The sequence below is a fragment of the Salmo salar genome, chromosome ssa07, assembly GCF_905237065.1.
Source record: "Salmo salar chromosome ssa07, Ssal_v3.1, whole genome shotgun sequence".
Lineage (NCBI taxonomy): Eukaryota > Metazoa > Chordata > Actinopteri > Salmoniformes > Salmonidae > Salmo > Salmo salar.
The window spans coordinates 27008608-27023696 of record NC_059448.1 but is presented as its reverse complement, the minus strand read 5'-3'; positions in this window follow the sequence as shown (position 1 = coordinate 27023696).

Here is a 15089-nt window from a genome sequence, read left to right as displayed (position 1 = left end):
ATTCATACTATCCACATCCCCTCTCATATCTACCCGAGCCATCACCTGCTCACTCAACTCCTGAAACTGATCCCACTTTGTCCTTCCAAACACCCACCTGCCTACTCCATCCACTGACACCACCTGCTCCCTCTGGCCTACTGTGCATACTATGGGGTAATGATCACTCCCTACTGTCAACTCCTCCCCATACCTCCCACTCACAGATTCTTGCCATGGCACTAGATACCAGAGTGAGGTCCAAGACAGACTCTTTCACTCTGGCTCCATCAATCCTGGTCCCTCAGCCATCATTCAGGCACACCAGATTCTCCATCACTTGGCCATTTCCACCCCCCCACCCCCAATTAAAATCTACCCACCCCATTACCTTATTTCTTTCCTGGCCCTCCACCCTCTCCAGCACTTCCAGGTCCAATATCCCCCCCACACATCTCTGTCCCTACGAACCACTACATATCCCAGTATGATAAACTCCACAGTACATTTGAGCCATGTTTCCTGCACACAAATCACATCAGGCTTAGCTGGCATGTTTACAATGAACTGCTTGAACTCCTGCCCATTAGCCAACAGGCTTTGAGCATTCCATTGTAGTACTATCACAATAACTAAGATCCAGTAATAAATGACTCCAGGACCTGAACCACAGCAATCGGGCTGGCTTTCTAGTGCCAGCCCGATTCATGTGAATGGGCGTATTGAAAGACACCATGTCAGTAGCTATAGGGTTATGTAGATGTGTTATATTGTGATATATTGTATTATGATAAACCAATTGCAAAGGTTCAATGAAGATATTTCATGATATGTTTAGCTGAGTGGAAAATGTAGGCTTTGATGTTTGTAATGGCTTAATTAATTAATGAGTTCGGTATGTTCTGATGGGAGGGGCTTCCCCTACAAAATGAGCCTCTCTTTCAGTTCAAGGGGGGACCTTTTTCATTGAGCTGTTCATTGAGCACTGGTTAGCTGTCCCCATAATGTATACTTTGTGGCAGTACTGTTTTCTTTCGGAATCACTATGTAAACAAACACCCTTGCACAGAAGTGCTTTTGCGGCTCCGCCAGCGTTTAAGTTTAATATAGGCTTAAGTTTCAGTTAAGGTTTTTCAGTTTAGCCTTCTGGCTTACTCTACGCAACAGACTTGGTACATAAAACTGTTGAATGAATGCAATGTGAAAACTCAACATGCTAACTATAATCTTCCACAAAAGAACCATATTGATGTATTTGCCTTGCCTTCTTTTTTGTTGCTTCCATGGCGATGGTGACCACCCGATGACCCCTGTGATCAGTCTGGACACACATAGCACAGACGCAGGTCTGATCGCTCCGACAAAACTTGGCCAACTGCCTCCCGTGGAGTCTACAGACAGGCTCATCCAGGTTCTTCCACACAGTGACCAGTGGATGGCGCCCTAGAGCCGAGTCCCTGTAGTGAGGCTCCAGGTGGATCTCACAGTACGAGGCCAGGCACACCAGACATGACTTCACTGCTCTACACCTCTTTTCTGGACAGATATCGCAGGGCACCTCACCTGCTCTGAGTGCGGCTTGGTTTTCCTCCCACGGGACAACATTATGTAGGGTTGGCTTCGTTTTTAGCTGTGGCCTGATAGGGGAAACGGTGTAAAAGTGTGTAAAGGTTGCACACACTCCATAGCCATGTACCCATTTTATACACATTCAACTATTGGGAGTTGAGCATTATATTAAGTGTGCAACTTTCTTTTTATTATATACTGTATTTAATGTACTATTTCTTCAGTCAGCACCTCTCCTACTGTTTTGTGTGTGTGTGTGTCAATGCATGATTTTTACCTTATGGGGAAACATTTCATACAGAGGGGACACTGGCAGGCACCATTGAGTCTCCAGTACTCCCCGATACAGCCCAGGCAGAAGCGATGGCCACAGGGGATAGAGACTGGATTGGTGAAGTCATCTAGACAGATGCAGCATTGAGGCAGTGCAGACATCCCTGAGAATAGAACAGAATAAATTGATTTTTGCCATGGAGGAACTTGTTTTTTGGAGTGAAATCATGAAATGGTATGGTACATGGGTATAGGAAACAATTTCCTGAATAAATTACCATTGTTTGGAAGCGTATCAGTTGTAGGATATTGGCTACATTTTTATAGTTATTGAACAGATAAATAAAGGGAGGCGGTTTCTGCGAATTGATGCACTCATACACAGGAATGCAAGATCACAATGTCATCATAGTGATGGTTATAAAACGTCATGGCTGAGTCCCAAATGTCACCCTATTCCCTATGGGCCCTGTTCAAATGTAGTGCACAATAAAGGGAATAGGGTTCCGTTTAGGATGCATGCAGCCCCATATAAAGAAAAAGTGTTCCCGGAACTGTGCGTTGTGTAACACTTTATAAATCCTCAGTGTAATCTGAACATTAGTGATAATGCTGCTTCCTCTGTGATTTGGAACGGAGATAGTTAACCCATTAGTGACTAGAGGCCATTGTACAGTAAACTGCCCATTGCCATTCATACAAAGAAAACATACCACAGAACCGCTGCGACTCTTGAGACTACTTTAATAGGAACACTTATTGGGCAGGTTTCCTGAACACAGATTAAACCTAGTCCTGGACTAATATGCACTTTTAATGGATAATCTCCACAGAACATGTATTTTAGTCCTGAACTAGGCTTCAAAAAAGGCACAGCATCATCAAACACAACAGAACCAAATGACCACATACACGTTAGATGACAGTTTACTTTTAGCAACTGTTCCTCCACCTCGGGCTCTAACTCCTTCTACAGGCACATACAGCATGACATCACAGTGTAGAAAAACATCAAATGAAAAGTACTTTCATTTATTAATACTAGTGATATTCATCTAATAATATAAATGATCCAAAACTAATTTTACCTACCAGCTCTGTACCAAAGATGATGAATTGTCAAGTTAGGTCCGAGGCTTACAGTGGCACAAGTGTGTATGTGCTATAAACTAGTACTCTCACAAGGGTACGCCTTGTCACTGATGGTAAAGGGGAGGTACATTTGGACTCTGAACGAGCAGTATTGCAGCATCCTTATCCCACATTCTTATAAACATGTTCTTATAAACATTCCCTAAAGTGGAGTTGTTCCTTCCTTGTTCACTTTAATCAGTTGCACTTTACCCTCTTGCAAATCTTACATAAACAGTTTTTGATTTTTTTTTTTAAATAAGGCATCATTTCACACACATGTGATCTCAGCAGTGACAACTTGTAATTCCTTTCGAACTTTTATCATTGTTATGAGGAAACTAACCTCTGCCGAGTCACCAACAACGGGATTTTCCGGGTTTTGTACGGGATCTAGTTTCATGCGTTTCTTTTGCGTCTGCTACGTTAGGTTATGAGGAAACAGATTCTATATACACCCCCGGATTTCAATACATCAGAGGAAAATAGTAAGGTGTGCCACGTCCTTTAAGTTTGTGTTAACACCTTTCATGGTGTCTGTATTTTCACTTCGCGGTACTGGATAGAGCTCTCAAACTGTATTTGTACTTCTTTATCCAATCTATGAAAATGACCAACGACTCAGACTTCTTTATCATGCTGTAGAGTTAAACATAAGGGTAAAGATTCCCGGCGGAAAACAAGCCAAATAAGTAGATGTGTGACTTTTGCAGCACGTCATAAAAAAAGACACCTGTCCTTTCTCGTAAGCCACAGACTCTTCTCGGTTTGGAGTTCAGGTAGATGGTGGTAAGTATTTTTGACCGCCTTCTTCCGGTTGACAGTCTTCTTGGAAACTCCAACTCTTCTTGGAAACTCCCAACTTCCCACCAACGGCGTCTAGAGTTGAAGCCCTTCTCTCCAAAGACCGCTGAGTTGTAGTCAAAACTTTTTGGGTTGTCAGACACAGTCTGGGATATTTTGGTTTACTTTATTCGTGTCTTTCCTGGATAATCTTCTGCACCTCTGCTTTAGTGGACCTATGCTCAGCCTGTGGGAAATGCATGTAAATAATGCACGAAGACAACTGTTAAAGGAGGGCTGAATTTCTTGCTTTATCCTTGGTTTCAATTCTCCTCATTAGAAAATGCGACAGAACGAGATTTGGGTCTTGGAGGCATTCTTCGATGTGGGAAGCGCTTGTACTTTCACTCTACCAATACATAGTTAGTCATTCATCCTTCTAAATAACTTGAACAAGTCTAACCAGGTCTTGTATCTGAAAGTAGTATTGACTAGCTAGCAAATTAGACAAGTTTTTTTCGCCAGTTTCTGCCGGCCGCTGTGCAACCATGGCAAAGTTGGTTTGACTTTGGATAGCCTGTCTCTGGGGCTAGTAAGAAACGGACAATAAATTACACAATGTAAACGGGACAATATTTTCTAATTTTTGTCTCAAATGCTTTCAACATTTGTATGTGCATTTCTACAACTTATAGATGGTTTGGGGTTTTTAAGTAATTGATATTTGGAGCTATTGGCATTTATTTATTTTTTACCATGGGCATTATGGTCAGGTCGGGTGCAGCTGTGCTCCCAATTGATGATTACTTGGGTGCTGCCAGCTGTGGGCAGGATTTAAATAAACCCAATCTAAGGAAAACTTATGGTCCCCTTCATTCTGTGACATATAATTTCTTCCTAATCATTTTACAAATCTCAGTTTTGGATGAGATTGACTTTATTACCAAAATGATCCTATTTACACTTTGTAGTCAATTTTAATACTAGAATGTTTGACTAATATCGATGCTACATATGCCTTTTTCTACCAGATAAGTTGTTTATTGCCTTTGGTTTTTCTTTAAGGAGAGATCTAGAAAATAATGATTGAATAAATCTAATACATTTCTTACCTTTTGTTTGACTCCCTCCTCAATGGGCACAGTATTGTGACACTTGTGGTCTGTCTCAGTATACAAAACATACACTCAGTTCTGGTCACTCCTACAGAACAGCTCCGGGAGTCTTTTGTGCTTCTTACACATCCTGTTCTCCGCAGGGTCAATCAGCTTGTGTCTCTTCAGAGTCACCACTCTCTGATGAGGCTCCAGGTGAATCTCACAGTAAGAGGTCAGACACGCCAGGCAGGACTTAGGGGCCTTGAGCTTCCTTGTAGTACAAACATCACCAGCCATCTAACAGTGTTTGTGGAGACCTCAGGTTTCACATAGAACCGCTTCTTACATTTTGGACATTGGCATATCTCACTGTCATCCCAGTGTCCACCAATACAGGCTTTTCAGAAGGTGTGGCCATAAGGACTGGTATAACTGGATCAGTGAACACATTCAGGCAGATAGAGCACTGGAACTGCTCTTCTGGCAGAAGGCTTCTGTCAACATTCGATGATGAAATCTATATGGGGGGGGGGGGGATTATGTTACTATGATTACATTATTCTGGATCTTGAATCATCCATATACCTTTAGCACAGTATTGATGAGGTGGATAAGAAATTACTACAACCCAAATACTGTAAAATACCCATGTCAAATATGTTTATTTATTTATTTATTTTATTTCACCTTTATTTAACCAGGTAGGCAAGTTGAGAACAAGTTCTCATTTACAATTGCGACCTGGCCAAGATAAAGCAAAGCAGTTGGACAACATACAAAAACACAGAGTTACACATGGAGTAAAACAACATACAATCAATGATGCAGTAGAAAAAAATAATAAGACTATATACAATGTGAGCAAATGATGTGAGATAAGGGAGGTAAAGGCAAAAAAGGCCATGGTGGCAAAGTAAATAAAGTATAGCAAGTAAAACACTGGAATGGTAGATTTGTAGTTTGAAGAAAGTTCAAAGTTAAAATATAAATAATATGCTGCAAAGGAGCAAAATAAATAAATACAGTAGGGGAAGAGGTAGTAGTTTGGGCTAAATTATAGATGGGCTATGTACAGGTGCAGTGATCTGGGAGCTGCTCTGATAGCTGGTGCTTAAAGCTAGTGAGGGAGATAAGTGTTTCCAGTTTCTGAGATTTTTGTAGTTCGTTCCAGTCATTGGCAGCAGAGAACTGGAAGGAGAGACGACCAAAGGAGGAGTTGGCTTTAGGGGTGACCAGAGAGATATACCTGCTGGAGCGCGTGCTACAGGTGGGTGCTGCTATGGTGACCAGTGAGCGGAGATAAGGGGGGACTTTACCTAGCAGGGTCTTGTAGATGACCTGGAGCCAATGTGTTTGGCGACGATTATGAAGCGAGGGCCAGCCAACGAGAGCGTACAAGTCGCAGTGGTGGGTAGTATATGGGGCTTTGGTGACAAAACGGATGGCACTGTGATAGACTGCATCCAGCCTGTTGAGTAGGGTATTGGAGGCTATTTTGTAAATGACATCGCCGAAGTCGAGGATTGGTAGGATGGTCAGTTTTACGAGGGTATGTTTGGCAGCATGAGTGAAGGATGCTTTGTTGCGAAATAGGAAGCCAATTCTAGATTTAACTTTGGATTGGATATGATTGATGTGAGTCTGGAAGGAGAGTTTACAGTCTAACCAGACACCTAGGTATTTGTAGTTGTCCACAAATTCTAAGTTAGAACCGTCCAGAGAAGTGATGTTGGACAGGCGGGCAGGTGCAGGCAGCGATCGGTTGAAGAGCATGCATTTAGTTTTACTTGTGTTTAGGAGCAGTTGGAGACCACGGAAAGAGAGTTGAATGGCATTGAAGCTCGTCTGGAAGGTTGTTAAAACAGTGTCCAAAGAAGGGCCAGAAGTATACAGAATGGTGTCGTCTGCGTAGAGGTGGATCAGAGATTCACCAGCAGCAAGAGCGACATCATTGATGTATACAGAGAAAAGAGTTTGCCCAAGAATTGAACCCTGTGGTACCCCCATAGAGACTGCCAGAGGTCCGGACAGTAGGCCCTCCGATTTGACACACTGAACTCTGTCAGAGAAGTAGTTGGTGGACCAGGCGAAGCAATCGTTTGAGAAACCAAGGCTACTGAGTCTGCCGATGAGGATGTGGTGATTAACAGAGTCAAAAGCTTTGGCCAGGTCAATGAATACGGCAGCACAGTATTGTTTCTTATCGATGGTGGTTACGATGTCGTTTAGGACCTTGAGCGTGGCTGAGGTGCACCCATGACCAGCTCTGAAACCAGATTGCATAGCGGAGAGGGTGCGGTGGGATTCGAAATGGTCGGTAATCTGTTTGTTGACTTGGCTTTTGAAGACCTTAGAAAGGCAGGGTAGGATGGATATAGGTCTGTAGCAATTTGGGTCAAGAGTGTCACCTCCTTTGAAGAGGGGGATGACAGCAGCTGCTTTCAAATCTATGGGAATCTCAGACGACACGAAAGAGAGGTTGAACAGGCTAGTAATAGGGGTTGCAATAATTTCGGCAGATAATTTTAGAAAGAAAGGGTCCAGATTGTCAAGCCCAGCTGATTTGTAGGGGTCCAGATTTTGCAGCTCTTTCAGAACATCAGCTGAATGGATTTGGGAGAAGGAGAAATGGGGGAGGCTTGGGCGAGTATCTGTGGGGGGTGCAGTGCTGTTGAATGCAGTAGGGGTAGTTAGGTGGAAAGCATGGCCAGCCGTAGAAAAATGCTTATTGAAATTCTCAATTATAGTGGGCTTATCGGTGGTGACAGAGTTTCCTATCCTCAGTGCAGTGGGCAGTTGGGAGGAGGTGTTCTTATTCTCCATGGACTTTACAATGTCCCAGAACTTTTTAGAGTTTGAGTTGCAGGAAGCAAATTTCTGTTTGAAAAAGCTAGCCTTGGCGTTTCTAACTGCCTGTGTGTATTGGTTTCTAACTTCCCTGAAAAGTTGCATATCGCGGGGGCAGTTCGATGCTAATGCAGAACGCCACAGGATATTTTTGTGTTGGTTAAGGGCAGTCAGGTCTGGGGAGAACCAAGGGCTATATCTGTTCCTGGTTCTAAATTTATTGAAAGGGGCATGCTTATTTAAGATGGTGAGGAAGGCGTTTAAAAAAAATAACCAGGCATCCTCTACTGACGGGATGAGGTCAATATCCTTCCAGGATACCAGGGCCAGGTCGATTAGAAAGGCTTGCTCGTTGAAATGTTTCAGGGAGCGTTTGACAGTGATGAGTGGAGGTCGTTTGACCGCTGACCCATTACGGGTGCAGGCAATGAGGCAGTGATCGCTGAGATCTTGGTTGAAAACAGCAGAGGTGTATTTAGAGGGCACGTTGGTTAGGATGATATCTATGAGGGTGCCAGTGTTTGCGGCTTTGGGGTTGTACCTGGTGGGTTCATTAATAATTTGTGTGAGATTGAGGGCATCAAGCTTGGATTGTAGGATGGCTAGGGTGTTAAGCATGTCCCCGTTTAGGTCACCTAGTAGCACGAGCTCTGAAGATAGATGGGGGGCAATCAGTTCACATATGGTGTACAGAGCACAGCTAGGGGCCGAGGGGGGTCTATAGCAGGCGGCAACGGTGAGAGACTTGTTTTTGGAGAGGTGGATTTTTAGAAGTAGAAGTTCAAATTGTTTGGGTACAGACCTGGATAGTAGGACAGAACTCTGCAGGCTATCTCTGCAGTAGATTGCAACACCGCCCCCTTTGGTTGTTCTATCTTGTCTGAAAACGTTGTAGTTAGGGATGAAGATTTCAGAGTTTTTGGTGGACTTCCTAAGCCAAGATTCAGACACAGCTAGGACATCCGGGTTGGCAGAGTGTGCTAAAGCAGTGAATAAAACAAACTTAGGGAGGAGGCTTCTAATGTTAACATGCATGAAACCAAGGTTATTACGGTTACAGAAGTCAACAAAAGAGAGCGCCTGGGTAGTAGGAGTGGAGCCAGGCACTGCAGGGCCTGGATTCACCTCTACATCCCCGGAGGAGCAGAGAAGAATAAGTATGAGGGTACGGCTAAAATCTATAAGAATTGGTCGTCTGTGACGTCCAGAATAGAGAGAAAAAGGAGCAGGTTTCTGGGGGCGATAAAATAGCTTCAAGGTATAATGTACAGACAATGCTATGGTGGGATGTGAGTACAGAGGAGGTAAACTTAGGCATTTAGTGATTATGAGAGAGATATTGTCTCTAGAAACATCATTGAAACCAGAAGATGTCATAGCATGTGTGGGTAGAGGAACTGAGAGGTTGGATAAGGTATAATGAGCAGGGCTAGAGGCTCTACAGTGAAATAAGCCAATAAACACTAACCAGAACAGCAATGGACATTGCATATTGACATTAAGGAGAGGCATGCTTAGCCGAGTGATCAAAGGGTCCAGTGAGATTCAGACAGCTAGCCGGGCCATAGGTAGCAAGCTGGTGGAAGATGGAGGGAGGTCTGTTTTTAGCCACCTCGTGCGTTTCCGTCTGTGGGTTAGTGGGGTTCCGTGTGGAAGGGGGGACCTGTCCAAGTTGGCAAAATAGTTAGTTATAGTGGCCCAAGAAAAGTGTGCGATAGACCTATTCAGATCGCAGCCGATAAGACAGCTAACGATTAGCCGGCCGCAGATGGGCGATCAGGTTACGTCGCGACGGAGGGGCCAATTGGATAACTCCCTCGGGCAGATAACATCGGTGGTCCAGTCGTGAAGACCCGATGGGGCTCCGCATCGGCAGTAAAAAGGGTCAGGATAGGTGATAGTAGCCCAGGAGACACTTCAGCTGGCTAGCTCAGGAAAAGCCCACGAGTGGCTGACGGAACTCTTCAGCTGGCTAGCTCCGTAATAATGTGTGTTAATTCTGTGACCAACGTTGCCAATAGTCACTCAGGTAGCAGCTAGTTAGCTGCAAGATCCAGGTGTAAATGTCCAGAGCCTGCGGTAGAAATCGGGGAAAGGAGAGAGAATAGGTCCGGTATGCTCTGGTCTGAGTCGCAATGTACAAAAACTGGCGATAGCTTTTCGAGCTAATGGATAGCTGAGGACAGCTAACCGTGGCTAGCTGAACTCCAACGTTAGCCAGTGAAAATGGCTAACCTCTGGCTAGCTTCTGTTGTGGAATTCAGATGAGGTAAATAATACTTTCTTTTTTAAATTGGTGAGGCGGGTTGCAGGAGAGTGCTTTGAGGTTGAGTTTTTAGAAGAAAAAATGTAAAAAGATAAGTGAAGAAAAATATGTAAATATATATATACACGGGACACGACAAGAGGAGGGTAGAGGACGTCTGAACTGCTACGCCATCTTGGGTATGATGTATGATGTTAAAACATATATGTACAACATTTTAAGCAGATAAAGGTGAACTAGACTGCAAGCAAATGTTTGTACCTGTATCATCAATAATACGACTGGTCTCCACCCTTTTGATATTGACTCACTGTATGAGTGTAACCCAACACCTCTAACCAATTAACCGAAACCTCAACATAAAAACATCAGTTTCTTCAACTTTATCAAAGCAAAATACAACAGGAAACAAGTAAAAAGTAAGTTGAAAAATGTAGGCATACCTGTTTTTTATGTTTTCATTAGCAAGATTTGTCTGAGCTCACATTTTTTTAAATTCAGATGGAAATCATCACCAGAACATACAGTTGAAGTCGGAAGTTTACATACACTTAGGTTGGAGTCATTAAAACTCGTTTTTCAACCACTCCACAAATTTCTTAACAAACTATAGTTTTGGCAAGTCGGTTAGGACATCTACTTTGTGCATGACACAAGTCATTTTTCCAAAAATTGTTGAAAGACAAATTATTTCACTTATAATTCACTGTGGGTCAGAAGTTTACCTACGCTAAGTTGACTGTGCCTATAAACAGCTTGGAAAATTCCAGAAAATGATGTCATGGCTTTAGAAGCTTCTGACAGGCTAATTGACATAATTTGAGTCAATTGGAGGTGTACCTGTGGATTTTTTTCAAGGCCTACCTTCAAAGTCAGTGCCTCTTTGCTTGACATCATGGGAAAATCAAAAGAAATCAGCCAAGACATCAGAAAAGAAATTGTAGACAAGTCTGGTTCATCCTTGGGAGCAATTTCCAAACGCCTGAAGGCACCACGTTCAGCTGTACAAACAATAGTATGCAAGTATAAACACCATGGGACCACGCAGCCATCCTACCACTCAGGAAGGAGATGCGTTCTGTCTCCTAGAGATGAACGTACTTTGGTGCGAAAAGTGCAAATCAATCCCAGAACAGCAAAGGACCTTGTGAAGATGCTGGAGGAAACAGGTACAAAAGTATCTATATCCACAGTAAAACGAGTCCTATATCGACATAACCTGAAAGGCCGCTCAGCAAGGAAGAAGCCACTGCTCCAAAATCGCCACAAAAAAGCCAGACTACGGTTTGCAACTGCATATGGTGATAAAGATCGTAGTTTTTGGAGAAATGTCCTCTGGTCTGATGAAACAAAAATACAACTGTTCAGCCATAATGATCATCACTATGTTTGGAGGAAAAAGGGGGAGGCTTGCAAGCCGAAGAACACCATCCCAACCATGAAGCACGGGGGTGGCAGCATCATGTTTTGGGGGTGTTTTGCTGCAGGAGGGACTGGTGCACTTCACAAAATAGATGGCATCATGAGGTAGGACAATTATGTGGATATATTGAAGCAACATCTCAAGACATCAGTCAGGAAGTTAAAGCTTGGTCGCAAATGGGTCTTCCAAATGGACAATGACCCCGAGCATACTTCCAAAGTTGTGACAAAATGGCTTAAGGACAACAAAGTCAAGGTATTGGAATGGCTATCACAAAGCCCTGACCTCAATCCCATAGAACAATTGTGGGATTTACTGAAAAAGCGTGTGCGAGCAAGGAGGCCTACAAACCTGACTCAGTTACACCAGCTCTGTCAGGAGGAATGGGCCAAAATTCACCCAACTTATTGTGGGAAGGTTACCCGAAATGTTTGACCCAAGTCCAACAATTTAAAGGCATTGCGACCAAATACTAATTGAGTGTATGTAAACCTCTGACCCACTGGGAATGTAATGAAATAAATAAAAGCTGAAATAAATAATTCTCTCTACTATTCTGACATTTCACATTCTTAAAATAAAGTGGTGATCTTAACTGACCTAAGACAGAGAATTTTTACAAGGTTTAAATGTCAGGAATTGTGAAAAACTGAGTTTAAATATATTTGGCTAAGGTGTATGTAAACGTCTGACTTCAACTGTATACTGAGTAATCTTCCCTTTAGAAGGGAGGATAATGAATGTTTGAGAGGGATGAGCTAACCCATAGGAAAAAATCTGTTGCTCACTCGGATATCCTCCAGATCTTTTGAGACTACCTTGAGCTTCTCAATTTTGAATCATTCTGTGACCGTTTGTGTCTGGGTTATTGCTCCTAAAGGCCCCTTAGGAGAAATATTGAGATGAAGTTAGAGACTTCTATGAGTCATGTATAGGACACATGAAGTTGAATTGAGATTATTGTTTTAGCGGTATTCAGGAAGTATGATCAGCAGAGGAGGTCTCGTCACTGTATACCGTTGAGCTCATTCTTGCCTCTGTTATTTTTTTGGAGCAATAATGATGAGTTCCTGAGACAAGTTTGAGACATTTATTAGGCTAATGATCTGTCTGTGGTGATCATTTCAGAAATATCTAAGTATGAGCCATAAAGGAGATCTCTACATTGTATGTGCAACGTCTCCTCCATGTCTCATCTATTTCTCTTAAAATTACTACAGAAGCTATACATGAGCTTGATTAATGAGATATGAGACACAATTGAGAATTTAATTTGTTAGCATTAATTTGCAGTATTAATTATGATTAGCTGTTTAAAAATGAAAATGAAAACTGATACAGTTCAACAAATGTATTCAACAGTGCTTATTATATTGACGAATCATCTAACTTTTCATTCCCAGCACAGATTGGGTTCCATTAACTGTAAGAATGTAAATAAAGTGAATATACAGCATATGCTCTTGTACCTGATTTGAAACATTAGGTAAACCCAAAAATAATATTGTAGAGATGAAAAATAGGTGGTTGTCACCCACCAGATGTAGTCAACAAAAGGTCTAACCTACATGTGACACCAAGCACATAACAGTAGGTTCTTAAAATAACCTTATTGCAAATATGAACATTACACATTGCACACAAACAAAAATATTTGAGTCACTACTCTGTCCTGCTCTGGTCCTACATTTGTTGATGAATGCCTTTCATCGATTCCGGTCCAACCATCCAAGGTAGCACATCACAAGACATAGGCTGGAATATAGTATATAAAACATTTTATGAATATTTTGACAAATAACACATGACAATTCTACTCAAGGACTCACAACGTCTTAAAAGGACATTGGGGATTTTGGTTTGTTTTTGTTTTAAAGGTATTTAAGAAACAGTTTTCAGAAACTTGATTTGACTTGATTGCAGTGATGAATTAGCAAATAACATACTTAAATCCTTTTCATCAAGAATCAATCCTAATTTGCTCTAGGCAGTTTTTAAGTAACCTAGCTCTGAGAAAATACTTAGAATTCCGCTGATCTTCCGGTCGAGGACTCGCTTCCCCTCGGGGATCTTGCCATGGTGTCCAAAGGCAACTGAATTAACACATTCTTCCACTGAGAAAAAAATGGTCAAAAAGCAAATGAAACAGATGCAAGCAATCTTGCCTCGATGCCTGATGGATGGCAGCAAGGCGGAACGATGAAGAGGAACATGCCACTGTCAGGAAACAACTCTTGCTCGCCGGACGGCACCGATGGCCTCTCCTGTAGCTCACAATGTTTCTTTCCAATGATGTCAATGAGAGCGTGCAGCTCTCGGATCTGGACTGGGTCTGAGAGGAGACAATAGCACATACAGTACATTCATTATTATGTGTTCAAGGCCCAATAACTCTTCCAAATGTCAACAAAAAAACACAACAGAAATGGAGTTGGATAAGTTTTTCAAAATGAATTACAATTCAACTTCACAAAATAAAGTTTGATAGGTGACATGATATGAATTACTTACCTATTCTCAAAATGACTTCCTCCATCCCTTGTCACAGAGGATTTTTTCAACCTCGTCCCTGCCACCATCACATGGGAAAATGCTATGGAACTTTTGCTCTCAAATTAGTAATCTCTATGGTGAGTGTTACCAAACTGAAAATATTAACCTTTTTGTGCAGCTGGCAGACACCATCAGAGCCCTTGGCACATTATGGACTCATTCATTTTTCCATTTTGAAGACAAAAATGACTATTTGTTAAGGCTCATACATGGTACTCCAAATATCCCCATGCAAATGGTCCGTGCAGTCTATCCCTGCTATTTCGCAAATCATAAAGCCAGCTAATGCCATATCTGACTTTTACGCACGAATGACCATAGTTTTTGTGACGAAAACAGTGATAAGTCGAGAACAAACATAATTGGAGCATCAAGTGAACTTCAACTGGAGGCAAGCACCTCTCTACAATAGAAAAACATGCTTGTCGCCATATTAATTCACCGCATTCAGTGAGAGCATTTCACAGGGCACAAGTTAAGAGAACTCGTCTCACATCAGGGCATTATGGGAAAGGAAAAAGAACGAACAATTTGACTGTTTTTTTTTCTAAAGCAGCACAAATAAGGTATGGACAGATTTAATTCTTCTTTACCTCTGAGGAATCAGCTGACAAATGGGCACTTATTAGCGAATTTGGAAGTGCAGGTTTTTCTTTGCTGCAAGATACTGTAACACATGGTACATGCTTTCATGTTGTGCCGCTATTGGAAACCCCTGTCAACACAGTTGTAATTGCCCTTGAGCATGTTGAGTTGTTTTCCTTAACATGACATCTATGCCCGGTATTGTGTTTGCAGCTCACTTCCCAAACACACATGAGAAGGACTTGGTATACTCAACAAATGACTTGTGTTGGAACAGTATAAATGTATATTGAATGATGAATTAATCAAAATAAATCCTATCTGCTCCACTTTTATGGTTATTTTACACTTCAGCATCGCTTTGAGATCATCTCAGACATATCTCTCATATCATATGTCTGAGATGACATTTGCATGAATTGATCAGACCTGTAATAATTATTCTCATATATAGTTCATAGTGAGATAGGTCCAAGATTACAATGTATAAATACCACTGAGATCTGTATGGGATAAATGTAAGACATGTTTGAGAAAGAGCATCGAATTGTTCGTATCACATTGAGACTCATTTAAGATCTTG